Source organism: Corapipo altera, unplaced genomic scaffold (assembly GCF_003945725.1).
Source record: "Corapipo altera isolate COAL_440 unplaced genomic scaffold, ASM394572v1 326, whole genome shotgun sequence".
Lineage (NCBI taxonomy): Eukaryota > Metazoa > Chordata > Aves > Passeriformes > Pipridae > Corapipo > Corapipo altera.
In genome coordinates this window covers 1,981,048-2,007,991 of record NW_020884945.1, presented here as the reverse complement: position 1 = coordinate 2,007,991, position 26,944 = coordinate 1,981,048, and the positions used below count along the sequence as shown (strand labels likewise).

At 42.2% G+C, this 26,944-nt stretch overlaps 2 long non-coding RNA genes across 6 annotated transcripts; both read right to left on the bottom strand.

Moving 5' to 3' along the window:
• LOC113956167 lies at positions 1 to 25,368 on the bottom strand. Of its 5 annotated transcripts, XR_003530763.1 has the most exons (6): positions 25,224 to 25,368; positions 23,369 to 23,472; positions 22,283 to 22,333; positions 20,170 to 20,266; positions 1,298 to 1,382; positions 1 to 771 (listed from the first exon to the last, which is right to left on the bottom strand). It is a non-coding gene; the product is annotated as an uncharacterized LOC113956167 (long non-coding RNA). The 5 variants fall into 5 exon arrangements; XR_003530764.1 differs by lacking the exon at positions 22,283 to 22,333; XR_003530765.1 differs by lacking the exons at positions 22,283 to 22,333; positions 23,369 to 23,472.
• LOC113956169 lies at positions 4,533 to 6,015 on the bottom strand. Its single transcript, XR_003530769.1, has 2 exons — positions 5,894 to 6,015; positions 4,533 to 4,899 (listed from the first exon to the last, which is right to left on the bottom strand). It is a non-coding gene; the product is annotated as an uncharacterized LOC113956169 (long non-coding RNA).
• Positions 25,369 to 26,944: the final 1,576 nt, after the last annotated feature.

Here is a 26,944-nt window from a genome sequence, read left to right as displayed (position 1 = left end):
TCAAGCTTGTATCAACAATATCCCACCAGATAAACATAGCTGAGGAAATAAAGAACCCAAACACTATATGGGCAAGCTGCAACAATGCCATTAATCTGCTCACCTGCCTGTCCTGCCTCCTCCCACCCCAGCCCCACATCAACTCCAGATCTTTCAGATGTCTTTAGTGTTTAGTTAAACAAAGAAGGTCTTTTCCGCTGTTCCAAGTCTTTCAGTTACTTGCCTAAATAGTTCTAAGTGACAGTTTTTAGCATATTGCCTTCTGCCTCCTTTCCAGCATTGTGCAGACCACCCAACACTTCTTCTCCTTTACCCTCCCTTTTCCTCCCACGGCTCGTTGCATCTTGGGGTGAAATTTCTCAGAGGATCAACAACACAACACATGTTCCACTTGTAACAGATTCAGCATGCAATAGGTGAAGCCCTGATCCTAAGTGGTCCTCCGATGCTGTATAATACAAAGCGACACATATATTTTTGGTTTTAAAATAACCTTCTGATTCATGCTCCCCTGGTATTGGCAAGACCACGTGAGTGTGACAGAAATAAACTGTGTGACCTCCATATCAGCAGGGGATCTGCCTTAGGTTGTGTTCCCAGAGCAGAAATGGGAGCAGGGGGAGCCAAACAGGCAGCACTTCAATGTTCCTCCTCCCCCTCCCTGCCTCAGCTATACCTCAGCCTTTGCAGGCCTGTGCTTCCATCCTCCAGGGCTTCCTTCTGGGCTAAACTTCTGTTTGTTTCAGGGTCCTCTCAACACATTTCCAAATTCTACAAAACAAAGAGCATTAGTCTTATTTTTTACAATCTACAGATGAGTGTCAGAGAACAAGATACTGTCAAGCAGGAGAGTTCCAAATGTCTTTCTAAACAGAAATTACTCTGTTGAATAAAAAGCATTTCAGAGCCAAGGAATGATCATGTTTATTTTCTTATCTCTTTGATGAAACAGAACTGATTTCTCTTAGGTTCAAAGAGATTGTGCTTGGAGAGCTCAGTTTTTAGAACTGTAACTCCTAACAATCCCATTAGGTTCTTTCTCCTTGCAGTTTAAACTTTTGCCAGCAAAATACAGTATTTTGCTGGGTGTGGTCTGATGCACGTCCAGGAGGTCTCTCAAACCATATGGTTTTCTGATGGTTTTAACCTATGATTAAATCAATCTAAAAGAACAAAAGCTGTGTGGGAGAAAAGAACTTTGTCTAGAATTGAAAGAAAACTGAATCAAGTGTCATTTTCTTAGACATTTAAAAGGTGTTTCATCTACCAGCAGGTGCTAAATACAGGAAAACCTTACCCAGTGATCAGTGCCTTCCCTCCCATGGACAGAGCAATGGGTTCTGATCCTCATCCACAAACCACAAGACTGATGTGCAGTTTTTCTAGCAGAAAACACAGAAGAATTTGCCTTAAAAAAACCCCCCTACTCTTGTCTTTTAAAACCCTTTAGAAATCCACTTGTTAGTCTTTTCTTCATGTTTCCAGTTGCAGAGATGCTGAGAATTACAGTGCAATAGGCAGGTTTGAACTGTGTGTGTGTGACATGACACACTCCTTTGTGCAGAGGTGCAGTCAACTTACACAGAGAGGAACAGCATTCGTAATGATGGCTTCACAATGTTTTAGGGGAATACAATAACATTCAACTCCTGTACCTCAAATTCTTGAGATTAAAACTGTTCAAACCAGTAAATATACTTCTCAAAATAACCATGTTTATAATTTAAAAAATTATGTACTTGATTGTTCCATAATGGGACCAAATTTGGGGATCACACGTAAAATATCCTGTACCAGGAGCTCATAACAAGAGAGAAAATTCACAGCTGAGTCATTTCTAGTACTTGCCCAGCCGTGCCCGCTCTGTGCCCATGTCCCATCTCTGGCAACAATCCCTCCCCTGGCCTGGACAGCTCTCCCAGACCCCACAGCCCTTTGCCTGGCTCTGTGCTGGGTGTGCCCCGTGCCAGGCACAGCAGAGTCCTGGGGCCCTTCCCTTTACTCCCAGTGTCCTGAGGATGCCGCTGTGCTGGGAGCACCAGGACAGGAGGACAGATCCTGGTCAGCACAGCCCCAACAGACACTTCAGGAGCCAGGCAGGGCTGTTGGCTTCCCTGTGCTCTGAGCCTCTCCCTGTATCCCTGAGGAGCCAGGTTCAGTCTAACCAGGGAGGTGGATGAAAGGGATCACTCACTCATTTTGTTACATCACAGCACATTCCTCGGACCCCAGGCCTCAGGGGCTTTACTGAACTTGCTGTGTGTTACACTCACTTGGCTGTCTCATTAAACAGTACATTTGGCAAATTCTACCTGCCTAAGGCCTTGTCTACACAGTAAAGCTTCACCAAAGTTTTGCACACCCAAGGTCAACTCAGGGCATGGAAAATGCACATCCTGTAGCTCACACTATTACAGTGGTGGGACTCCAGGGACTGACATTAATTGTGCCAGTAGCAAAGTCCAGGGCAGTGCACCTTCTGCTGCTTAGGAAGGTGAAGTCCTTAAAGCAGCAGAATAGGCTGTGGCTCCATGAGGTAGTCTGTCCTGGAGCCACAGCACCGTAAATAGCTTTTGCTGGGTGCACAAGACATACTAACTGCAAGCTCTGCTTGTACATTCCCACCTAGCTTCTCTTTGTTCACTTTCCTTATACACCTTATACACCTTCCTTATACACTGTAGAGCTCCCTTGCCTTTACTTTGGGAAAGACTCACAGTTGCCTCAGGATGTAACAGAAATTCTCTGTGAATTTTTCATGTTGTGTTTACAAAATACACAGGTTAAAACATGCTTTTGGAGCTCAGTTTCTTGCAGATATCAATTATATGAAGGCTCTTTTTGTTAAAAAACTATCAACATTTCACTGGGGGAGAGATGTTCAATACCAAGAATGCAAACTGATGGGAGTCAAGGGAGCCAGTGACAGGCAAAGAGGGCAACACCAGGTCTTTGGGATTGTCACTGACACATCATGACAAACATTCCCAAACATGTTCTGCACAAAATAAACTCTGCCCTTTCTCCTTAAAATAAACATCTTTGATATACTTACTGAAACCAGGAATGTGCCATTATTAATGATAATGTAGTGCAGGAGACAGCTTTTCTTAAGGTTACCCAAAATATTTTTGCTGCTACATCAGATGTATTGTTAGAGCTCACCAAACCCAGAGCTGTGGTGCACCTGTTTTCTCTCAGACACATCTTATTTTTCTTCCTTGGAAGTTCCAGCTGGCGTCCAGGTTTTCTTAAATTGCTACCAGAGCTAATTGCTAAATTGCTACCAGAGCAATGCCCCAGAAGATGGGGAGTTGCTTTCTGCAGTGAAAGGTGAATAAATGGGGGTTCACCAGAACGGCCAAAGAGATGGAAAGAGCTGCTGCTCAGAGCTGCATGGGAGGGAAGAGGGGATCAGCAGCTGCAGCCAGGCAGCCAACCACAGTAGTTTTAGGGGCTTTGATTTGGGGGTTCTCAAAGCAGGAAAATTTTAGTGAGGCTCTGGGGAGAAAGGAGTAGCTTGGGGCTGGTAAAAAGCTGGCAAACAGGTGGTTCTGTTGGGAGTCACTCAGCTATGAAATCACAAACCCAGGGAAAATATTTACTGAAGCCCAGATTTGCTCCACCTGAAGGCACAGCAGGCAGCCTGTTTTCTTCATTTGTTTTTTTATTTCTTTTGCTTGTTTGGATGCTCTGTGATATTATTCCAATATTATTTTTAGGTGGTTTCTCATTTAAGAAGACACTGCATTCGGCCTAATTCAGTCCAGCCTGGGACTGCTATTCCCTCACAGAAAAATTAATCTCACACTGGTAACTGCAGCAAATCCAGCAGCAGAAAGAACAAATGGCAAAAGCTAAGGATTTTGAACTTGCATCCAGTTAGGGAAGAGAAATGGAATCCACCTCAGTCAGCACACTCACAACGTGGGAACAGCTTTGTTGAAACACTTAGAGAGAAATTATTGACCAAAAATCCTACATCTGGTTAAAAACTACAGTAACAGCAAAGAATACCACCACTAAAACCCTGTTCTAAGGGGCTTATAATACTAAAATACTAATGATGACTTTAAAAATTAATTAAATCTGGACAATTGTATACACACAGATTGGAGAAGACTGATATTCATCTCAAGAGGCAGTATCAGCATTTTCACACCCTGGCTTCAGGAACCACATCAGGAAATCAAACAAATATTATTCCATGTGTGCAGTGAACTTCTTTCTTCTTGTAACAAGCAAACAAAAATTATTTTCTTAATAAACATACAACAGACAAAAGCGCTACTGAGAAAGATCATAAGACTAAGAAAAAAAACCAGTACTATTGATGAAAACAAAGCTTTCCTCCTTCCAGTCAGGAGTGGCTGGGATTGACACACGTGGATGGCTTATGGCTGGTGTCCCATAGAGGCAGCTTTGCAAGGTGCTGTGTGGATGGGACGGAGATGAGCACTTCATGCTGCTGGGGAGACTTGGAAAATACCCAGAAGGAATTAAACCAAACAGATGATGCAACCAGACATGTATAAGCTCAAAACGCCCAGTCAAGGCTAGGTAGGAATTTTATTCAGGGGTATGATCTCAGGAAGAAAACAGCATTGCAGGAGAAAACTTACTCAGGCTGATAAATTCCAAGCCTTGGCATTTTCCAGCAAATGCACTGCTGAAGGGATTTCAGGGAATACCATCGAGAGTCTGTATTGCAGGGCGTGCTCTCTGCATGCTGAAATGGGGGGGTATTAGAGGGGACCAAACTGGGTGAAGGCCTCGGTCCCACCACACTGGACACAGGTCGTTATCTCCAGGAACCCCAGCACAGTCAGGTCACGTTAAACTTTGTCTGCATCGCGTTCCCATTGGTTTTACAGCTGAAAGAGAGGATGGGACACTGCACTGTCAAGCAAGGAAAATAGCATTAGAGATGAGTTTTAGGATAATTTTAGGGAAGGTTCTTTTCTTAGAAGTCTTCAATCCAAAGACCATTAGTTACTACCAGACTAAACCACACTGAAAATGCACAGGGCATTTGTTGCATTTTTCTAAGCAGCCCACCATCTCTAGAGTGATAATTGCCACTTTTCCTACACTTATTACCTCCCTGATCTTAGGGAATGGAGTCCTCAGCAAGCAAGATTAGTCTGTGAGAGTTGTTACATTACCAACAACAATAAACAAGCAGTAATCTTTTTAAGATTTAAAAAGGGGTTCAGGGAAATACTCCTTCCCTGCTTTCATTTTCAGGAAAAGAAAAAAAGATTCTTCAGGGGAATTAAGGGGGAGAGGGCAATTCTTCCCTAGAGGTTCAAATATATCTCCCAGGCAGCACAAAAAAAATGTTGGTATTCTGTACCACCCAGTGCCTGCCCACTTCTATGCTTGATTACCCCGATAAATCAGAAAACCTGTTTGTTACAGGCTCTCCTTCCATTACAGCTGTTGCTCTGGTTAACATCTTCTGAATCATCCAATTCATCAGGATCACGTACATGGGGCTTTAATCCTTTGATTTTTTAAGTTACTTTGTTCTGAATTTTTCGCTTCATCCCCTCACTGACAGAGAAACTGAATAAAGATGAATAAGTCAGAGTAGCATTGTTTTTCTCCCCTGCTTTTTATTTTGCAAGGGAAATAGGAAGGGGGGACGGTAACTCTCCATTTCACAGTTCTTTAGTGGTGTCACTCAGCCCTGATGGTGCAGCCTGAAACTTGAAGAGTCTGAAAACAAGTGCTGAACTTCGGAAGTACAGTCAGCCCCACTGTGTTCTCACAGATATTGAAATGCTGTTTTAAAAAAATGTATATTAAATAGACAAATAACTTCATGGTTATTCCAAGCCCTCCATCACTGCTATGTCTTTCAGTACTAATTTCTGTAAATGCAACAAACCTGGGAATTGAGTTCCGACCGAAGTGTAATAGCTTCATAAATTACAGGGAGTGTCGGAGCTGGGACGGGAAATGGGGAGCGCAGTAGGTCAAACGATTGCTAATGGGCTCTCGAGTCATCTACCTGCTCAAATCAAAGTCAGACCTGAGTACAACACTGGAAGGACATCAGAAAATGTGCTCTACAGCACTGCTCCTCTCAGCAGGGTTTTAGGATGAATGCACCCAGTGACCCCCACGCTCATCTCCATGCCCCCAGCAGGCCCTCCCAGCAGGTCTCCAGGCTGGCTCACTCAGGGTGACTCCCCAGGGTAGTGCCAAGTGAAGAATATGCTTTGAGAACAGGGACAACACTCCCTTTGGGAGGCTTCAGCAGCCAGGCCACCTCCTCCCAGGGAGGGCTGAAGCAAATACAGACTGCTCCCTGGAGAAACTCCCTTCCTGCCCTTCCTGCCCTGCCTGCCCAGAATCCAGTGCATGGGAATTCCAGACTCAGCATTGCCACCATGCCTTAAATCATAATAACACCCTGTAATCAGGGGCAACACACCGACCTCTCATAGTGGAACTACATTTTTACATAGTTCATATATAACATACAAAGATATGAGAAGAGAGGGATGATGACTAAACCTCATATTGTTCCATGGGTTTACTACTGATCTGACACCCTCTGTTTTGAAAATCAGACTGTGTATTTCTTTGTAAAAACGAGCTCTACAGAGGTTCCTGAGACTGAATTGTTCCAAGTCTTAGCTACCTTCAGGATTTCAAACTGTAATATAAACTATTTATGAGAGCAAAAAATGAACTTTGATAGAGGAGAAATATCTCTACTATTTTACATGCCTTGTGCTGGATAAGACTCACACCAACGTTTATAAATTCTTTAGGAAGAAAATACCACAGCCTTCCTTTTCTATCCTCCTCACCTGCTTTTTCCATCTATTTTTTTCTCCTTTCAATAAAGGCAAAATCTTATGGCATTACAGGAAAGTATTTTCTGACCAGTACAGTGGACTCAGGATCTGAATCCAAAGTACCTGTCTACCCATGTTATGTCAGAAGGAACAAGTCCTTAATTATTGAGTTCCTATAACTATAATCAAGGATTTGCTTCTGATTAATTTCCCAAGAGTCATTAGCAATATATGGGTACAAAAAGAAAAAATCTATGGCATCAAAAAAGTATAATTTCTGGCCTGTCATCTTTAAGGCAGAGAAAGACAGACAAAGAAAACATGAATAAAATAAAAAAATAAAGCATATACACAAGCCTTCCTTGAAAAATCTGTCTGGCATTTACTACAGAAAGATTTAAATGGCTGCTTTTGATTGACTTTATCTGGTGTATTAAGCTCCCATTGAAAATATTTTGTGCTAAAGGCTTTGAGCTCTTGTGCTGATTGGCCAGACTTGCACAGGATAAATCTCACGTGTAGTGGAAAACCATAAAATAATCAGCTAAACTTGAACAGAAGGAATTTTGTGAAGATCTTCAGAGTCAAAGAAACCAGTTTTTCCACCATATCTCTTCACCCCAGAGCTTTCACTGAATTAAACTGATTGACAGCACAGGTAGCTGCATTAAGACTATTAGAAATACGTTAGTAAAAAACAACATTTCCACTCTCAGGTGGCTGATGAGAAGATAATATTGGTTTCAAAAGAAGAGAGTACACTCCTTTTATCAGAAAACGCCACTTATTTGCTATTGTAGAAAAATTCCCTCAAACAAAACAGAGATTCCAAAGAAGCACAACATCCACCTTTATTTGGGGAACAAACACAGGCCAGGGCTAAATGACAACCCTAAGGATAAAGAGACAAGACCCACACTAAGGGGGACAAGAATACAGCCCTTAGAAAGGGGACATAAATAGTCCAGAAGAAACATTTATCAGACTGTGATGAAGCTTGGGGCATTGCTCAGAAAACAGCCTGGGAAAGATGACACTTTTTTAGAATCACTTGTTGAAAAGAAAGAAGAAAAAAAAAGTACCAAATAGCAACACATGCCTGAATATCTGACTTCAAAAATAGAGATTGGACTTGGTAAATGTCACTATTATCCTTCAGAAAACAGGAAAGACTTTTTATTTTAAGTCTATAATTAGACTTCAATGGAAAGTTACATTGTAAGCTCAAGAAAATTGCCAAACTTTCAATGTAACGTGAAGAATAGTACAATCTTTATTCAAGTCTGGTCTGGACACATGTTATATTTTAACAAGTACTTTGCACTGGAAAAGTTCTCAGTCACAGCAAATTTTTAGTACCATTGGAACCAGATATTTCAAACTATGTAGAGAAACAGATCATTGTAAAAGAGACATCAAAATTTTACCTTGAAGCTCTCCAAGGCATCCGAGTACCATGGGGATAATAACATGGGCCTCCTGCTGACCTCCCTGTCCCCCACCCCCTGGGACTGTGGGCTTTGGAGTCCCCTGTGAGTGTCCCTGGCTGATGGAGGCCTCAGTGAACGCTGGGTTCTCATCCCATCAGCAGCAGAACTCTGTGCAGTTGGCAGTCTGTCTGCCAAGGAGGTCAGAACACACTCAGCTCAGATATTGAATTTCCTTTCACCTCTCCAGAGTATGGCCTTTCCAACTCAGGGTTAAGCTTGTTTGCAATTCCAGGGAAGTGAATTGCTGCTATTGCTGTTGTCTGCGCTGTGCATGGCTTATGAACAAAGAACTCTGGTTTCTAGGGCTCTTGCAGCTCTTTAGTCACTCCCTAAAAGAAAATTTCCTGAAATCTAACCCTCAGATCTGAACTTCTTGAAAAGTAGGAGATGAACAGTCTGGATTTAAATCCTCTGAATCAGGTACCATACTTTGTTTTTAATTTATCCAGACCTTGATTCAGAAGAAACACAGATCTGATTCTAGCATGAGCAAACCACAGTCTCATCTTGCGAAATATCATCCCAAGCTGACAGAACCATCCATGGGGGAGAAACTTACTCCAGTAAGATTTCTGACACCTTCTACTCAAATCTTGCGAGATAGAAGGCAAGACTTCAGCAGTCAATAATCCCAGACTCAGCCAGATCAGTCTGAACATGCAGACCCAAGCTAAGCACCAGCTCTTCAGGAACTCTGCAGTCCCATAGCACCAGGAGCTGGACACTCCTGCAACCAACAAACCCATAAGCACTTCATTAAAAATTGTAGGGTCTTCCCCCTTGCTTGAACACAGTAGTAACAACGTTAAGACATACTTTAATATCATGTACTAGTGCAGACATTCCATGAACACCTAATCCTGCTCAGAAGACCTTTATCAAAGTTCAAATATAGCTGCCATTCTCTGTTACTTTCTAACAGGCCAAGACACTCTCTCCAGAGGCGGTTTTGATTTTCCAGACAGTCAGGGTGTACAGTGGTCAGACAAGAACCTGAACTTTGGGAGCTCTGCAGCATTCCCTCCAGTCATCAGAAACCAGTTCTGATGGGTTCAAAAGGAAGCTGTATCAGATGGGACTCATGGGAAGTTACATCAGACTTTCGTTTGCCCAAAGAAGGTCAGCAAGTCAGAGTGTTCAGAGAGAGCATGCAAAACATGGCACATATTGCAGGGTGTGGATAAAGAGGAAGGATCTTTCATAAGAAAGAAAAATAATTGACATGGCATATTTCATCTGACTGCAATTTTTCTCTATTTCCTGAAGAAACCAAAGCACAGAGAGAAATAACAATTTGCACACAATTTGCACAGCGAGTGTATCAGAACACATATTTCCTGCAGATCCTCTCTCTCAGTTTCTCCATTGCCTGGAGATGAATGCAGTGGGACCCCGTCCTCCTAAATCTGCTTTACGTGTTACTGTGTTTATGTTTGTTACCCCATTGCTCAAAAACTGAAGTGTTTCTGACCGCTGGTCTTTTTAGTCCCACTGCTCTTCAGTTCCAGCTGGGAATGCATTTACACCCTGAAGCTGATTCGTTGGTCAGACACAGGAGATTGCAGTGTGAAGCAGCAAGGCCTCCTGGCTGACTTCCCAGGGAAGAGGTGGATCCTGTGTTCTGGCACACCCAACACCTGTTGAGGGACACTGAGCTCATAGGGTAGGGGGTGCTGGCCCGGCCTCTCCTGACACTCCATGAGGAGATGGCCTTCTTACAGATTTGTAAGTGCTGACAATTCCAACATTTATTTCAGCTTCTTTGCAGAAACTTGGTACTAAAAAGTGCAAAGTCCTGCACCTGGAATAGGGCAACCCCTGGTATCAGTACAGGCAGGGGGATGAAGGGACTGAGAGCAGCTCTGCTGAGAAGGACTTTGGGATGCGTGTGGATGAAAAGCTTGACACGAGCTGCCAATGTGAGCTGGCAGCCCAGAAACCACCCGTGCTTTTAATTTATTTTAAATTTTCAAATTATTATTTAAATTTTTAATTTATTTCCCCAAAAGCAGCATGGGCAGCAGGTAAGGGGGCATTCTGCCCCTCTGCTGCACTCTAGTGAGATTGCACCTGCAGTGCTGTGCCCAGCTCTGGGCACAGTGTAAGAAAGACATGGACCTGTTGGAGCAGGTCTGAAGGAGGCCATGAAGATGCTCCAAGGGCTGGAGCCCCTCTGCTCTGGAGACAGACTGGGAGAGCTGAGGGTGTTCTCCTGGAGAAGAGAAGGCTCCAGGGAGACCTTATTGTGGCCTTTCAGTACTTAAAGCAGGCTTGTAAAAAAGATGGGAACAGACTTTTTTAAAAAGGTGCAAATAGGGCAAGGGGGAATGGTTTTAAACTAAAAGAGGCTAGATTTAGACTAGATATAAGGAAGACATTTTTTATGATGAGGATAGTGAAACTCTGGCACAGGTTGCCCAGAGAAGGTGTGGATACCCCATCCCTGGAAACATTCAAGGCCAGGTGGGATGGGGGTTGCTCTGAGCAACCTGGTCTAACTGAAGATATCTCTGCACATTGCAGGGGGGGTTGTACTAGATGGCATTTAAAAGTCCCTTTCTATCCAAACTATTCTATGATTCTATGAAAAAAAACCCTCCAGTCTGCAGGTAACAGCACTGCCTGTGTTTGACAATGGAGGTGAGATTGAATTACCATTTATTATTTGTAGCCAGGTATCATCTTTGCCAGATTTCTATACACTGTCAACACACACTCTACCGAAGACGAATTGGCAATAATGAAAAAGCTAAGCATGTTTTGACAGCACAGCAGAAGCCACTCATGACAGCAGTACAACCCCCTAACTGCACACAACTGCCAGGAGTGAATTCTGGGGGTAAATGGTGTCTCAAACAGTCAGAAAAGAGTGGAACCCACAAATCACACTGGTGCCTTCAGCCTCAGATGAACACCCTCTCATTGCTCTGGAGAAATCTAGCTCAGCATCCCTGTCCTTCAGCCCCTTCACCTCCTCACTGAAATTGCCAATAAATGGCTTATTGTGGTACTGCCAATAAATAAAAACAACCATTCAAGAAACCTCTTCTATTCATCTCCCAAAAAACATGTTCACCAGTTCTTTTCACATCAGTTACTATAACACAGGAAGGTGGTTTTATTCAGCCAAGAGTTTGGGTGGAGGTTCATTAGGGTAAAAACTCATGCTGTTACTTAATCACTTCTGCAGAGTCTGAACCTCCTCTCCCTTTCCTATCTCAGTATCTTTAAAACCTTCTACAACGTATATAAGCCTGAATTCTCATACCAGTAGGAAAGCTAGCTCAGGTTGAGAGGCCTATTTAAAGTGAGAGATGAATGCACCAGAAATTCTATTCTGCTGTTGAAAGCACGCTGACCTTGAGGCTCACAATAATGCCCAGAATTAGCTTGTCAGCAGCCCAGAGATCCAATCTGAGTTTTCATGGAACTGTTCCCAGAGTAGGTAGATAATGCCCAATCTTCAAAGTAACTATGTCTCAAGTTTATCAAACAAGCAGAAAAAAAAGTGACACACCAAAGGGTCTATTCACTAAACAGTGGCTTACACGAATCGGCCAAGCATGTGAAGATCTATTTTTCTTGCTTGGGTGACAGAAATGTTGCACTACAAAGGGCAAGAATACAACTTGCAAGTAGATTAGGTGGGTTCAGCATGGACAGAATGAATTATTTCAGCCCAATCACAAACCTACTTTGAACATCAGAGTTTAGAATTTAATTCAAGTATTAAATTCAGATTTGATTAGCAGAGATCAAGAAAAGGAGAACTAGGGGGAAGAAAAAGGCACTAATGAAAAATGTCCACCGTCTCAGCAGCTCAAGAGAAGCAAATTCTCTTAAGCCACTGTAACACATGCTGGACATTCCTAATCTATGAATGAAAAATTGGATGCTTCAGGGTTTATTTATACAAAATTTAAACCTCCTTGAAGAACCAAAAAACTACATCATAGGCTTGACCCACATGAAACAGGCATAAGGCCCTGTAGTTTGGTGGGTCTGTAAAAACAACATAAAATCCCCATGAGTTCTCCAACGCAGTGATGACCTTTTCTACACTTCAGGTGAAGCCTGGATGTATTTGGAGCACAGAATAAAAAACAATCAGCACCTCAAGTAGGGGTGGTTAAGCCATCCTTAACACAAAATTAGCATCAGTACTCCTGAAACAGGCAGTGAGGACAAACCCTGATTCCTAGCAAAGATTTTCTGTCCACAGAGGAACAGATCTTTCAAATCTGAGTGTGATTGTATGCAGGTTGCTGATGCTTTGTCCACACACAGATCCTTTCATTGCTAACTCTTTTGCAAAAGGGTCTGTAGTTATGTTCCAGGTGAGTTGACACTCCAACCCTCACTGTGTTAGCTCCATACATTGTACTCTTGGCTGCCACACAGGTTTGGTACACTAGACACAGCTTTCAAGTAAGTTACTGCTTCTAAACTCTTCATAATGAATCTCACATAATTTTGTTCATCTCAAAGCACCAGTTGAGACAGTTTTCAGCCCTTGGTGCCACTTCTAGACTTATCAGTCTGCCAGTCTTGGAGGTTCCTGCTTCTTCTCTTTCTCTTCTTAGCTGAATATCATGTACAGGTATCAGAGAAGACCAGTTCCTTGCAGTTATAGTAATATCAGGATATTTAGGGGAAAAGAACAAAAGCAAAACCCAAATCAACACAAAACATTTTCCTTTAACATTAAAATACTTAGAAAAATGATTTGCTCATAGACTTGAGTCATGCTATTCTTTGCTGTTCCCATTTGCCATAATTAGAAATATTGTTACTGAGAGAAAGAAAAAACACACAATTCACACTAGTAAATACCAGTGCAAAGAAGCAGCAAAACAGATTGGGTCAAAACTGCAGCCTGAATGCATTTGTTTCTCTCCATAATAATGATTAGTATTATTATAGCAACACCTTGCACTGAGGATACGAAAACAAAATCCTCTCCCAAGAAATGACTCATTGTCTCTGTTCCCAACTATCTGTGAGATTCCTTGGAAGGAATTTGAGATCCTCGATGCATAACACTTTTTCATCCCAAAAAGCTGTCAGACACTGCAGAGCTCCAGGGCAGTGTTTCACCACAACCTCCTCTCACCTCCCGAGAGCCACTGCAGCCTTGGAGCAGAGAAAACACCTCTCCACTTCAGATTAGGCTCCAAACATTTCTAAGCATCTTCACTGAGAATGACAGAGAAATTCCAGGATATTAAAAGGCAAGTCAAATGAACTGTGGTTCTGAGCCAACACCCATTGCACTGTACCAGAGTGCTCTGCATTAACTTTCTTTAGAGTTCACCTTTTTGCCCTCTTTTCCAAGATTATTACAGAGATACAGGACTAAGTGCTGTCTTGTTTCATCACTCTCTCTTTTTTTATTATTTGATATAACTTCAGTTATGTTAGAGCTTTTTTCATGTGTACATTTTACAAGAAACAGTAGTTTAGAAAAGACTACAACATCCTTTACCTCAATTAACTGTCTATACAACAGAAAGCCCATGACACCTTCCTCTTTAGCTGAAATTTTGCTCTTTACAGCAGAGAAAATCCACTCTCTTCCCATTTCAGTTTTCAGATACCACCTTAATTTGGATCTGCCACTGAGTCTTCAGGCAAAGAATCAGAAACACACAAATGCAGCAGAACCTGACCTCAGCCACACTGAGGCTGAGAGCCCCTTCCAGCTTTTGAAACCCTATTTGAACCTCTTCTGGGATTTTGGAAAGATAACACAAAATGTCACAAAATCAGCTACAATGGTCATTGATAATAGTGTCTATGTTCCAAATGCAGTTTCTGGAATACACCTCTAGAAATAAAACAGTTTTTCTTAGGCTTGGCAGGCCTACTGATGTTTCATTTGCACAGACTCGGGACTCACACCACGGCTCCGCTCGTGCCCAAAAGGCCTCCATCCCTCCAATGTGCTTCACTCAGTGCATGGCATCTACTACCCCCTGGAGAAGCCAAACTGAAAACAGCATTAATAAATAAATAAATAAATAGTGTTTAGCTCTCAATGAGGGCATAAAGTATACGGTTCAAGAGCCAAAGGGATTATGGTGCACGTGCACTGAGCAAATAGCTGAAAGGTTTCCTAACCTGGAAGAGCTGAAAGGCTTCCTGACCTGGGAGTTTTCAGACAAGGTGGGGAGCTCAAAGGAATGTGCAATAGCTATGGAACCTACCCTGTCCCCAGCTGGGATGCAAGTCCGAGTGTTGGCAGGAATCTTAAAGATTGCACCCTTCCTGGTGCAAGAGGGAAAAGAGCACATGCAGAAGTTTTCCTCTGCAAAGGGTTTCTTTTTTTTCCTAAGCAGAAAACACAGAAGGAGCACAAACTATTCTTGAGAACATTGCAGGATTATACCTGCAAAGCTCACAGGAGGAAGGAGGGCATCAAGGCATCAAGTAGGAAAATGGATTAAGGAAAGAAAACTGAATTTAGGGGGAAAAAGGGAAAATAGGTGGGTCGACAGTGGAAACTGAGGGAAAAAGAAGTGAGAGAAGAATGGGCAATGAATACAGAGGGGTTGCCTGTACCCTCCTTCCATATGGTTTGAGGGGTGTGTCCATCTCTGAAGGAGCCAGTTTCTGAGAGACCATGGCTGGAACTAGTGCAGGAGAAAACCATGGCCATTGTGGATTTTTTTTTTACCTTTTCCCATCCTTACTTTTGGGCCAGGGTATTGATGTGCTCTTTGAATTTAAGCTCAGGAAAACAAGTAAATACATAACACACCTGCCTGGCATCCATATGATTAAGCAGATAAATACTTTTCCTTTTTTTCCTTATTTTAGAAAGTATTTTTTTATGCTGACATAAAAGAGAAAACAAATTAATAGACCTTCTGACTTTGCCTCAGAATATCAGACTTGTCAGCTGAGTACTCAGCTGTCATTTACTTTCCAGGTAGATTCTTCTCTGCCAGACTGACAGTTTCAGCACCAGAAATCCCTCATGATCTTGAGTAAATAATTAGTCTACAGCTTAATTTCAAGGTAGAAAGTTATTTCTTTTAAAAATACCATCTACTCAAGACTAAATTACACCTAATTCTCATTCACTTAGGAAGATGTCATCTGGTTTTAAGGCTTCAGAGCAAACATACAGCCAAAGGCACAAGCACAGCATATTGTGTGCTCCACAAGAACCACTCCCTGACTACAGCACCCAGAACACCTACTGCTCAAAGCTGTCTTATGCACTTAGTGTCCTTGAGCATATCATTCCTTGAAGGTGGAAAATAATTCACATTTTAGTCTACATGGACTTTAATGACTTTCCACCAGACAGGTGTCTTATCTTCCCAGGTTTGATGTATATTCTAAGTACTGTAAAGTTAAGGGTGTTCAAGTTTTGCTAGGTCTTGACATTCTCAAAACCAAACCAAACCAACAACAAAAAATAAACAAAGAGAAAACGTCAGAGGCAGCCGTGCTTTAATCCACTCCTGAATTTTTTTACTTGAATACATAGGCCAAATTCTGCAAGCCATCTTTATGGCCGTCTCTTCAAATTACAGAACCCCATGTCAGCTGCAGCAATTGAAAATGCAACTGAGAATAGAGCTGTTTCAAGGCCAGCCAAGCTGATACTTCATGTAATCTTTCACAGTGATGAGATCATATTCTACTACCAAGCTAACACTATAATCAAGATAAGTCTGTGTTTTAGAGGGGCCATGACTGACACATTCCTTCCCTCTGCCTTAAAGGCACAATCCTGCTTCTACAGAAATCAAGTGTCCAATGTTTTTTCTATAATTTCTTCAAATTTGAGGAAAAAAAAATTATTTTGCCATTATGTATAAAAATAGAAGAGTAAGCTAGTTTAATGAATAAAATACCCTTGAAATCCCAGGTGAGATTTTAACTTGTGGAAATTTAGCTCATTTCCACAGTGGCCCACACTGCACTTCACCCTGAGCTCGTCGCTGCCTCATCATCCAGGAAAGGCTCTTTTTGGAGCCGTTCCCTCGGTGCCTTCCAGGGGAGGCTGTGTGTGCTCAGGAGCCCCCACAGAACTGGCACTGCACATCCCTGCACCTCAGCTGGGACTGCTCGCCCCAGGCTCACCCAAGCAGAGTGACTTGTCAATCTGCAAACACACCAATGTGTTTGTAATTAACAGAGTCGTTAGTTTACTGGACATAAATCAGGGAGAGGGAAAGATACTGGTAAATGAAGACAGCTATCAAAGGAATGACTTTGCTTCCAATTAGGCTTCATAAGGAAAAAGCCTTTTCAATGACCGGTTTCCGCTGGATCTAACTAGATGCTCTCATTTGTTTTGCAGGGGTCCGAAGATTAGCCCTTCATTAGGGCAAAGTTAAGTAAAATTGCTAATTTAAAACTCATTCCCCTACTCCATAGATTTTGTCTTGCTTTTAACTGAGAGGATTTGCTGGTAGGTCATTTGTCTTCTCTGACAGATGCTGCTGTTTAGCTCTGATCACTATTTAAAGTGCATACACACTCTAAACCAAAAGATTTCAAAGAAATTTTATGTCATGGAAACAAGAAAAAATGGCAGTTTGATAACGGTGTGGATTTTTCTAAGACATTATCCTGCCACAGTAATTAGCCAGCTGTATTCTGCTTGTTACAAACTCTTCTTCATTTTCCTTTTTTCCCTGTCTGTTTTATATTTCAGACATAACACTTATAACTAAGCAATCACTCACATCAAGCAGGCATAGCCAGCATCTGATAAGGTTGACAGATTGCCAAAAACCTCGTAGGAAGCACTCTGAAAATTCACATCGGTAGACCGGACACACAACAAACTTTCCTTTCAAAAAGTATTAAATAAAAGCAGTGCAAGTGAAAAACAGTAACTCTCTCAATTTGTGGTCCTTAATATAGTCTTTTCTCACCTGACACAGCTTTTTTTTGTTGCAAATCATGTTTTGGAAGGCTTTGATGAGGAAGAAAGCAACTACTTCTACAATCATACATGAAGGAATGTCCTAATTAGAGTCTACCAGAAGAACTGCTTCCACCCTCTCAGACTTATCCCGTTTCACCCCAGTCCCTGATCCACTTCCTGGCTCAAATGGCCAAAGCCTGGGTGTTTGGGGCAGCCATCCTGTGTTAGCTCTGCAGAGGCAGCAGCCACACTCAGGTGGGTGAAAACAGAACCGTCTCTCTCCAGGATGTAAAGTTCTTGGGCATCACGGCAGGCAGCCCTGCTGTTCCTGAGCCGTGAATGGACACAGCCAGCGCTGTTCGCTCACTCTCATCACACAGTAAGGCCTCAGTGGCACATGTTACCTCTCTTCTCTGCACTTTGATACTGAGAGGGTCTCCCTTTCCCAAAGAAAGCTGAGCAGGAACACGCTGATGTTGTTTTGCAGCCCTGTGCTATTTGATTAAATCCCCATTTGCTGCGTTCCTTTGCCACCCCTTTTCTCAAGGCTGTATCTCTCACACAGCTGTTCCACATTGAGTAGGGGAATTCATTTGGAGACTCAGGAAAGCAATAGCTTGGCAATTCCAACACTGCAAAGGCAAAGCTGAAATGCCTTTATGCAGCACCTGCTGAGGGGACCTTTTACTGCTTTCATAATATGGAACAGGAGTTTGGCCCCAAGGGGAGGATCTCACTATACACACGCAAAACCCCAGGTTCTGCCTCATTATAGTTATTGGCCTCCCAATTAACTTGCTTCCTGTGAGAGCTGGGAGGAAGGCATTTTGCTCACTGAGATTTCAGGCTCTACAGTTTGTGAAGTTTTTTGCTTTAAGGACTGTGTATGTCCCTAATTGGTCTTTGTCACTAGAAATTCAAAATACTTTTCCTAGGCCAGTTGCTGCACACAGCATCACATGCTTTTTCCAGAAAGGTGAACTGAGGCTTGGGACAGAACATCCTATCACAGTGTGCAGGGTGTCCATAACCCAGCCCAGTCCTCAGGACCCAAGGCACTGTGTGCATTCTGCCTCCACACAACTTCTCTGACTGCCCAGGTATCACATAAGTATTTGTACATGTCTTTAATAAGGAGTGCCAGAAATACTCATTCCTGGAAAGGTTCTCTCTTTGAGAACATATCTGGAATGCACAGTCCTCTGTGAGTTTAATCTAGGTCATTTAAATGTCTTTCTGGTACATCATTCAGAGTTGTCCCTTGGCAATACCATCTGCAACAATAAGATATTACATTTGTAATTATATTAACAAACATTAAAATGCTTGAAATAAAACTTCTCCTCTAAATAAGCTGTGTAATGCTTGCAGACTACTAAATATGAGCAGCACCTATACTGTAGCACATACCTACAAAGTGTTAAACTGTGCCATTGTAGTAAAACTGTCAGCCTTGATTATTTAAAAGGTGTCTACCTGCAGGCTTTGCTTTCATTCCCTCTTGTTGTTAGCACATCCCACATGTCTGACCAGACTGGCCAATGCTCTGTTCATATTACACTTGGCCCCTGCTCCTGATTTATCAGCCACAGAGACAAAAGCTTGGCTTATGCTTTCTGAGCAGCAAAGATTTACTCTCGTTGGCATCCCTCTGCCGCCAAACAAAACTGTTGGGTGCACTTTCCAACACATCCCACCCATGCCATGAACACACGGCCGTGCTGCAGCCAAGGCAGGGACTGCTCGGAGAAAAGATGGGCATCATGCAACTGTTGCAGTTAACATATAATAGAGTTGACATTGCATGAGCCATAGTTTCCAAGCTCACTTGTTCCTTCCTGCCCATCACTTTTCTTCAGCTTTTTCAGCTCTGTATGCAGCCCCCATTTCATTCTCCACATCTGCAACTCCCATTTGAACTCGAGGCTAGCCCACATTCATTCCATGCATCACTGAAAACAGGAATACTATCTAGTCAATCTCTACCCCAGAGTTAAACAATTTATAGAGCCTTCACACCACGGCAGAAAGAATGTTTATGCAATCTTCATGTTTCTATTAAACATTAACACGCATGAAGCAATGTGGGCTTATTGTCCCTGATGGACATGGGGGAGTCAAATACTCTTAAAATGTTCCAGAATTTGTCCTTTCACAACCACTACAATAACTTGAAAATTTAAAGGGAGCTTTACCTCATTCAGTAGCTTTCAGCAAGAGTTTTTTTTAAAGCAAAACACACTTTAAAATAAACCCAGTCCAGATTATCTTTGATGTGAATCTATAGCTGAGATTTATATTGCTTATCCATATTAATTAGATTAGCCAAAATTTTTAATACCATTTTGCATGCCTTGGAGAGGCAGAAAGATAAAGATTTAATTTTCTCTGAATAGGCCATTACTAGCTGTGAAATTGCTACAGCAAAGCTCTTTGTGGTCTAGCTGTATTTGTTCTGCATAATGAACAGAATGCCAGTGGTTTCCATCTCCATACAGCTCCCACTCAGGGCACTCCACAGACACAGCTGACTACCTTTGCTAGTTAAAAATGGAGTTACCAGAGGCAAAGAAGATTTAGTGGTCACAACCCAACTCTGCGGCAGAGTCAAGAATAGAATTTCAAGCTTCTAAACTATTCCCAAAGGCCTGTTTTAACCACCCCACAGCACAGAGCCAGCAGGGAGCAACCACAGCCCGAGTGCTGCAGCAAGGGGAGCAGCCTCTGCAGTGCTGTGGGACACGGGAACACGCACAGAGCCTTCCCAGCCCCCAGAGCCCCATGGAGCCTTTCCTGTGTCATAAGAGAACAAATGCCTGAGACATTATCTGCCCGTTCCAAGAGTTCAGAGAATGTGTATGACATCATGGGCATGACTGCCCCACTAATCACATTATATGCTGTTTAACTTAACACTGCTAAGCTTTGTCTGATAACACTGTAAATACCATTTTATTGTAAATTAGATTATACAAACCTCCTCAGAGTTTAGGTCAGTTCATGTGTGAGGTCCTTACTCCCCCTCCTCTCTACTACCCCAAACTGAATCTTTGGGTGACTAAGGTAGGGCATTTCTACAGAGGGCAGCACAAGAAGAAACAAAGCTTAAGCCATTATCTTTTTTAAGTCAGCACTGCAGATTGCAGTGAATGAACAGAAGACTCCACACATCTGTTCTTTTTCTCTCTCTTCCCTTAGAATAAAATCAATAGGTTTGGGTTTTCCCTTCAATCTGGCTGGATTTCATTACAATCTGCCTGTGAGGTAGCATATCCTTGAGAGATCTATCATTTCTTTCTCTCAGGCCTAAACTGAATTATCCCCATTAGTAGCCATGGTGTTCTTCTCCTGGCCTTAAGGTTACTGATTTGTTTACAAAGGAAACTGAAGAAGTGTTAATTTTATTTTCATTTTTGCATTTGATTCTGTTTTTTCTAATGAAAGAACCAGACTCCAACTACGCTAAACCATAACCCCAACATCAGCAAGGTCTTCAAAGCCATTGACACACTGAGACTTCCCAGTTTCTGAGGATATTTTAATTTTCATGTTTTGACACTCTTAATGCTGAGGGAGGTATCTGAGTTTTTCATCTTTTAGGAGACCTCAGCAATAGGATTTCCCAACACATTTAGACAAGTGCATGAGAAGATGCTCCTCGTCTTTCTTCCCTAATTTTATCAAGGCCATAAATATCCTATGCTCTTAAGCAAAGGTTTGAGAATCCAGGCTTCTGAGGTCTCAGCTATGCTTAGCTCTGGGTTTCTGTCCTCACTACAGTCAACAATGGCTCTCAGTGTCAGCCTGGGTTCTGCTTTCCATCCACATGCAAAACTCTGAGGCTGGCGATGCTTCAGACAGAGCTCCACCACCCAGCACCAGAACTACCAGCTCTCAACACCAAAAGCAGTGTTCTGATTTTTGAAGCTGGAACCACCACTCAGGTAGAACACAGACCAAGCCCCTGTGCTTTCCCCACCTCCTACTCTTAGGACAGATAAATCCTATCAGAATTAACCGAGAAAGAAAACGTGAGTGAGGCTCATCCTTCCTGAGCCCAAGAACCACAGGGTGCAGTTGTCTTCCACTCCCAGGATCTCTGGACAAAAGAGACTCTGCAGCCGCTCACGCTGTGCTTGTTGCTCAGGGCCCTACACATCCTCAGGGGAACTTTCTTGCAAGACATGGAATTAAGGAATGCTAGCAGCCCACAGGGGGAAGTAAACACAATCCAGGTGACCGCTCAGACCAAAGCACAGCTAACACAAGTGCCAGTAAGGCACCGGTTAACTGCACTGAAGACAGACTCATGTCCTTGAGCAAACCACCTGGCTCCTGCATTCCTGCCTGTTCCCATCTGGAGAAAGGCAACAGCAACGCTGCACAAACACAGCAAAGGATGCTGTAAAATAAACATTTTGAGATCTCACACGAAACTCAATCTACCAGAACTGTGATTACTACATACTGCATTTGGGAAAGGTTAATGCTATAGGAACTGCACTCTGTTAACTCACGATTTCTCAGGACAGATTTTAATGAAACTCATGTTATGAAACTCAAGTAGGTCTCCTAAAAAAACCCACACTTCCTCCTGAAAGAGGGTAATGCACATTTCAGTGGGTGGCAATCAGATGCAAGCAAGACAGTGCTCTCTTGACTCTGTGCTCCCTATCCTTTGGCCACTTGGCAGAACTCACCAAAAAAACACCTTTACAATGCTTTTCATAGCCCATTCCTTCCTCTCTCCACAGACATAGAGTGATGAAGTAGAATGATTTGTAGGGCAGTTGGTTGCTTGATCATGGAATCATTCTACAGTTATCCTACATTTCTCTAATCAAGTTTGCAAAGTACGTGGCTGCTTTTTTGAAAACAGGGACAAATGCTGCATTTTAATTAACTGATTCATTAGAGAAAAGGACAAACCTAGTAAGGTATAGAGAATTTCTATACAGAAAAGAATAATTACAGAATAATTAGAAAGTCAGTTTATTTACATTTTTAAATGTTCTTCTGTGTTTCTTTATAATTTTCTTTATACAAATTAATCCAGTACTATATAAATGAACTTGAGTAATGTTACTCACATAACTGTTAAACTGAAAAGCTTCAGTCATCCAAAATGCCAAAACTGGAGCCTGTTAGCACAAGTAGGAAAAGAGGGGGTTGTAAGTAGGAAAAGAGAGGGGGCTTGTTTACTTTATTTTTCCCTTTTCTCTCCCTCTGCTCTTCATTTTAGGATGTCCCATCGAATCATCCACTTCTAGAATAACTCTGAGCTTAGACTTCCTAACTCCACATCACACACCAACGTATTTCAGTTTATTTCTCCAGTAAGAGAATCAGTGTCATCCCTAAAGACAGATAGAGAGATACTGGGCCAAAAGTCCCAGAGCAACTTGACCACAGAAGATTACAGACAGCGTTGCAATGTGTAAATCTGTGCCTCAGCCTGAACAGTTCACAGCACCAAGGACTGAGGCATTTAAAAAACAGTCCCAGGTGATGAGGTGATAGCAAGAAAGCTTGGTGAATCTTTGTATTCGTGTTCAATACAGACCTACACCCCTTCTGCAAGGAGAATGAATTAAGGGCAGCAGCACAGATGAAAACATGACATGAGGATTAATTGATAATCCTACAGGTATCACATGGGAAATTGCCAGACTATTAACTATGGTATGAAATCCAGCTCATAAATGAGCCTTACTGCAAGAATGAAAGAGAGAATAAGTGACATAAGTGGTGATCATAACCAAGAGAAATGGATGTTCAGCACCAGTGATGCTGGAAGCTCCCCACAGACCCAGAATAGGGTCTGTGATGGACTGCTGCTGTGTCCCATTCCATAAATGATCAGGGAGGTGGTGGGTTCACCATCACTGGAAGTTTTCAAGGTGAGACTGACTGTGGCCACTAGACTTAGTGCCATGGTCTAGTAACCATGGCAGTGTTGGATCAAGGGTTGGACTTGATGATCTCAGAGGTCTTTTCCAACCCGGTTGATTCTATGATTTTATGACTCTATGAAATGCTGTAGGTAGGTGGCTGACGATACAAAGCCATTCCCAAAAATGAAACCTAAAATTTATCCAGTGAGTGGATGTTAAAACAGTAAATTTAACTCAAGGTTCATACATAAAAAGAATGGATGAGGAAAAAGCCATTCTTACCATGCTTCAAATCAGTCATGAAAGAAATCCTGGAGAAGTGGATCACTCTCCAAAACAAACAGCACAGTGTCAGCAGTTGGGGAAAACTGTCCTGTTGGGAATTTCTAGAAGAATGAGGACAAAGCAGAAAATGGCATTATTTCTCTGAATAAATCCATAGCATGCCTATTTCTCCAATACTGAGCACAGTTCCAGCAGTTGTGGAAATACAAAGCCACAGAAAGGGCTATGGTGTACCAAAGCTGCACAAGAGGTGTTAGAAAGCCTTAGCACAAGGAAAACTTAAACAAACCAGAGCCATTCAACCTGGAAAACAAGGATAATAACAATTAAGTTCTAGACATGCTGTTACAGCATGGAAAACGTAAACAGCAATGATTATTTAAAAGTAGTCTTAACAGAAATAATAAGGCACCAACTCAAACTGGCAGGCAGCAAGCAAGTTCAAAAGCAAACAAAAGGAAGTTAATTTTCACACAATGCCTAATGATGTTGTGGAACTCATTGCCACGGGATGTTATGGCAGCCAAAAGGACAAGTGGGTTTTACAAAAACCATTAGACAATTTTATGGAAAAAGGTCCATCAAGAAATATCAAAAACAATGATACAGCTGCAGCCTCCAGCTCAGGAAGGTCTCTTTAACAAAAACCACTGGAAGCTGGGAGGGTTTACAAAAGGAAGTATCACTCCATGCTTGTCCTGTTTTCCATACACAGGTTATTAGCCATTATCAAGAGGCAGGATATGGGGCTAGACAGACCTTTGCTTTTTGTGTTTGACCAGTAGTCACTGATGCAGATGTAAACAGATACTGTCTATGGTCATGGATAATTTCATAAAAAGCTGCTACAGTATAAATGTGTGCACTTAGAAGAGTAATATCATAAATGCCAGCATGTTTTATTTGGGAAGGACTAGAACTGATTTTTGTATTTAATTTGGTATATTCTGAATTTGTGTTTTCCAAAGAAAGTTATGATGTTATCCTTCTTTTTATTCCCTAATTACAGCAAAAGAGACAAATCCAGTGGAAAGAACTAGCTCCAAATTTCAGCTGTTAGTCAGCAACGACTTACACTCAGGTGACTGAGAGTTTAACATGAGAAACTGGAGAGCTACTGGAGTCACTGCCTATCAAGTTTGTTGTAATGTGACCACGCCACAGAGGGGCTTCAAAACACAGACTAAAACTTCCAGCCCTGCTCTAGGTCTAGGGTAGAATTTGAAGTCGTGGTAAGCCTTCAACAATAGAGACAAACAGATCTTGTTCCTTACAAAGTCCAGCATCCTGAGCATGCTTTACAACTTGCACGAACACCTCATCTTCTCTTTCTCCATTACGGGAAACAGAGAGGGAAGTGACTCACCCAGAACTCAGCACCCCACAGCAGCTCTGAGCCTACGAATCGGATGACAAGCCTACTGGAACAGATTATACACTACCCTTTTCTTAACTGTCCCTCAAACCAGCACCAGAAAAACCCCAACCATTAAAAAAGAAGATTACAGTGAAGGCATTTTACCAGAATACCCTTATTCTAACTTCTATTGTGCCCCTTGGTTCAACATCTGAGAAGGAAATGCTCCTGTCTTGGCATAAAGTTACATCACAAACTACAAGACAAAAGCACACACCAGATACAAACACTGCAGAGAGAAAAACTGTCTCAGTCAGTAGCGTCATGGCAAGCTGCACTGGTGTGCAGAACTGAGGGGTAGAATTACACAGGTACATGTTCTCTGGTACACTTGGCCAAATGCCAAAGGCCCAAATGACTCAGTAGCCCTGTAATTCTAGCCCAAATCCCAAGGAAGAAGGTTACAAGTGGAGATGAGATGACTGCATTACTCACCACTTCACCCAATAAAGAAGCCTTTCCCATTCCTCATTCAGCACCCAGCACTCGGAGATGTATTGGCGGGAATAATTTGTGTCAGGATTCCATCCTGTGTTTAGCCATGCCAAGGACAAGTGCAATTTTTCAGGAAGAATAAGTACCTGCAATTTTCAAATGGGACAGAACCAAGGCAAAACAACATACGTGAGGGTCAACGAGGCTCCTCTGTTCATTCACTGCACTTGTCAGTGACTTGATCCTGTAAGGCCAGCTCTCAGTTACAGCAACTCTCTCCAAATGGGAGTTCTCATGAGTCAGAGCTGAGCCAGAATGGTTCTCTTCCTACTAAAACCAGCAGATCGGCATTTGACACCAAACTAGCAATAACTGGAAAAGGTGGGTACTTCCTTGTTTGAAAATCACGTCATTTATTTAGGCACCTGAACCCAAGACCCAGGTAGGTAAGTCTGGAGCTTTATCCTTAGACCCTTAACTTCATTCTCCCACCAATTCTAAACGGTCCACAAAAACATACTTCTATACATGGACTGAAATTCTGTTGCCTTCCATCAGAAATCCTTCCACAAGGCAGAGCAGTGAGATTCCTCAGGTCAAGGACTCTGTTACACACTTGTTAACACAGTCTCCAGCACAAACAGCGTCTAGGGCCTGGAAGTGGTACTACAAACAATAACAATACTAGCTTAAGTAAAACCAATCAAAGGCAAAAACCAATAAACCACTCTCTGCTCCCCTTAAGAAAATTTTTTTATTCATCCCCTCACAAAGGAGGTTGCCCTATTTATCTACCAGGAGAGCTCAGACATTCCTTGCGTGTGCAGCACAGATGGTCACCACAGCACAAAAGGCAGAAGGGCTCATGGTGCACGTGTCTGGTTTCTGGATTACAGAAACCTGGTCAAAGCTGCTGCTCCAGCAGGGCTGCTATGCATCCAAAATCCCAAACAAATACAGAAAGCCATCAATATCCTTTGAACAACATCTCTTAGTGGAAAAGGAGACTGTCCGGGGAAAAGGAGCTGCACAGTGACCTTGGTTGCGAGTTTTAATTCCTTAGTGTACATAGATTGTTTTGAGATCCTGAGGTGGAAAGTGCTAAGGAAGCAGAAGTATTGTTTATTAAAGCTCAAGGCTCTGTTATTTCTTTATCCTCAGGTATCCCTCACATCTGATTTTTCATTCATGGCCGTTGCTACTTCAGATTATTTCAGCTGTCTTGATCTTTTCTTTACCAAACGGAATAGCTCCAGGCAGAGGATATGCAGTATCTAGATTTGCTCATTGCATTTATTTATCTTACTCTTTTCTAATTAATTTACTGATTTGACCCCAGTCCTGTTCTTCCTTTGATTTTATAGTCAGATATCAAATGTGGCTGCTCTCCATGGATAGCAATTATTCCGCAAATAAATGCCCTTAATATTTTTACTACCTCACTAACTGTGTATAAAAATCATTGCTAATTCTTCGGAAAACTGAAAGGCAGAGCAGTTTGATAGTAACCATTTCAGTTCCCAAAGTGAACAATGGAAGCTGTAATCAAAGAATAAACCCCAGAGAACTGAAACAAAGCAGAGCAGAAAGTTAATTTTGTAACACTGTGTTCTGTGTCACAAACTGTACACAAGTTTCTGTGCTGTTTTAAGAAATTACTGAGTGCAGAAATGTGTTTTACATAATACATGAAAAAAATTGCTAGACCCATTTCTGCTTTT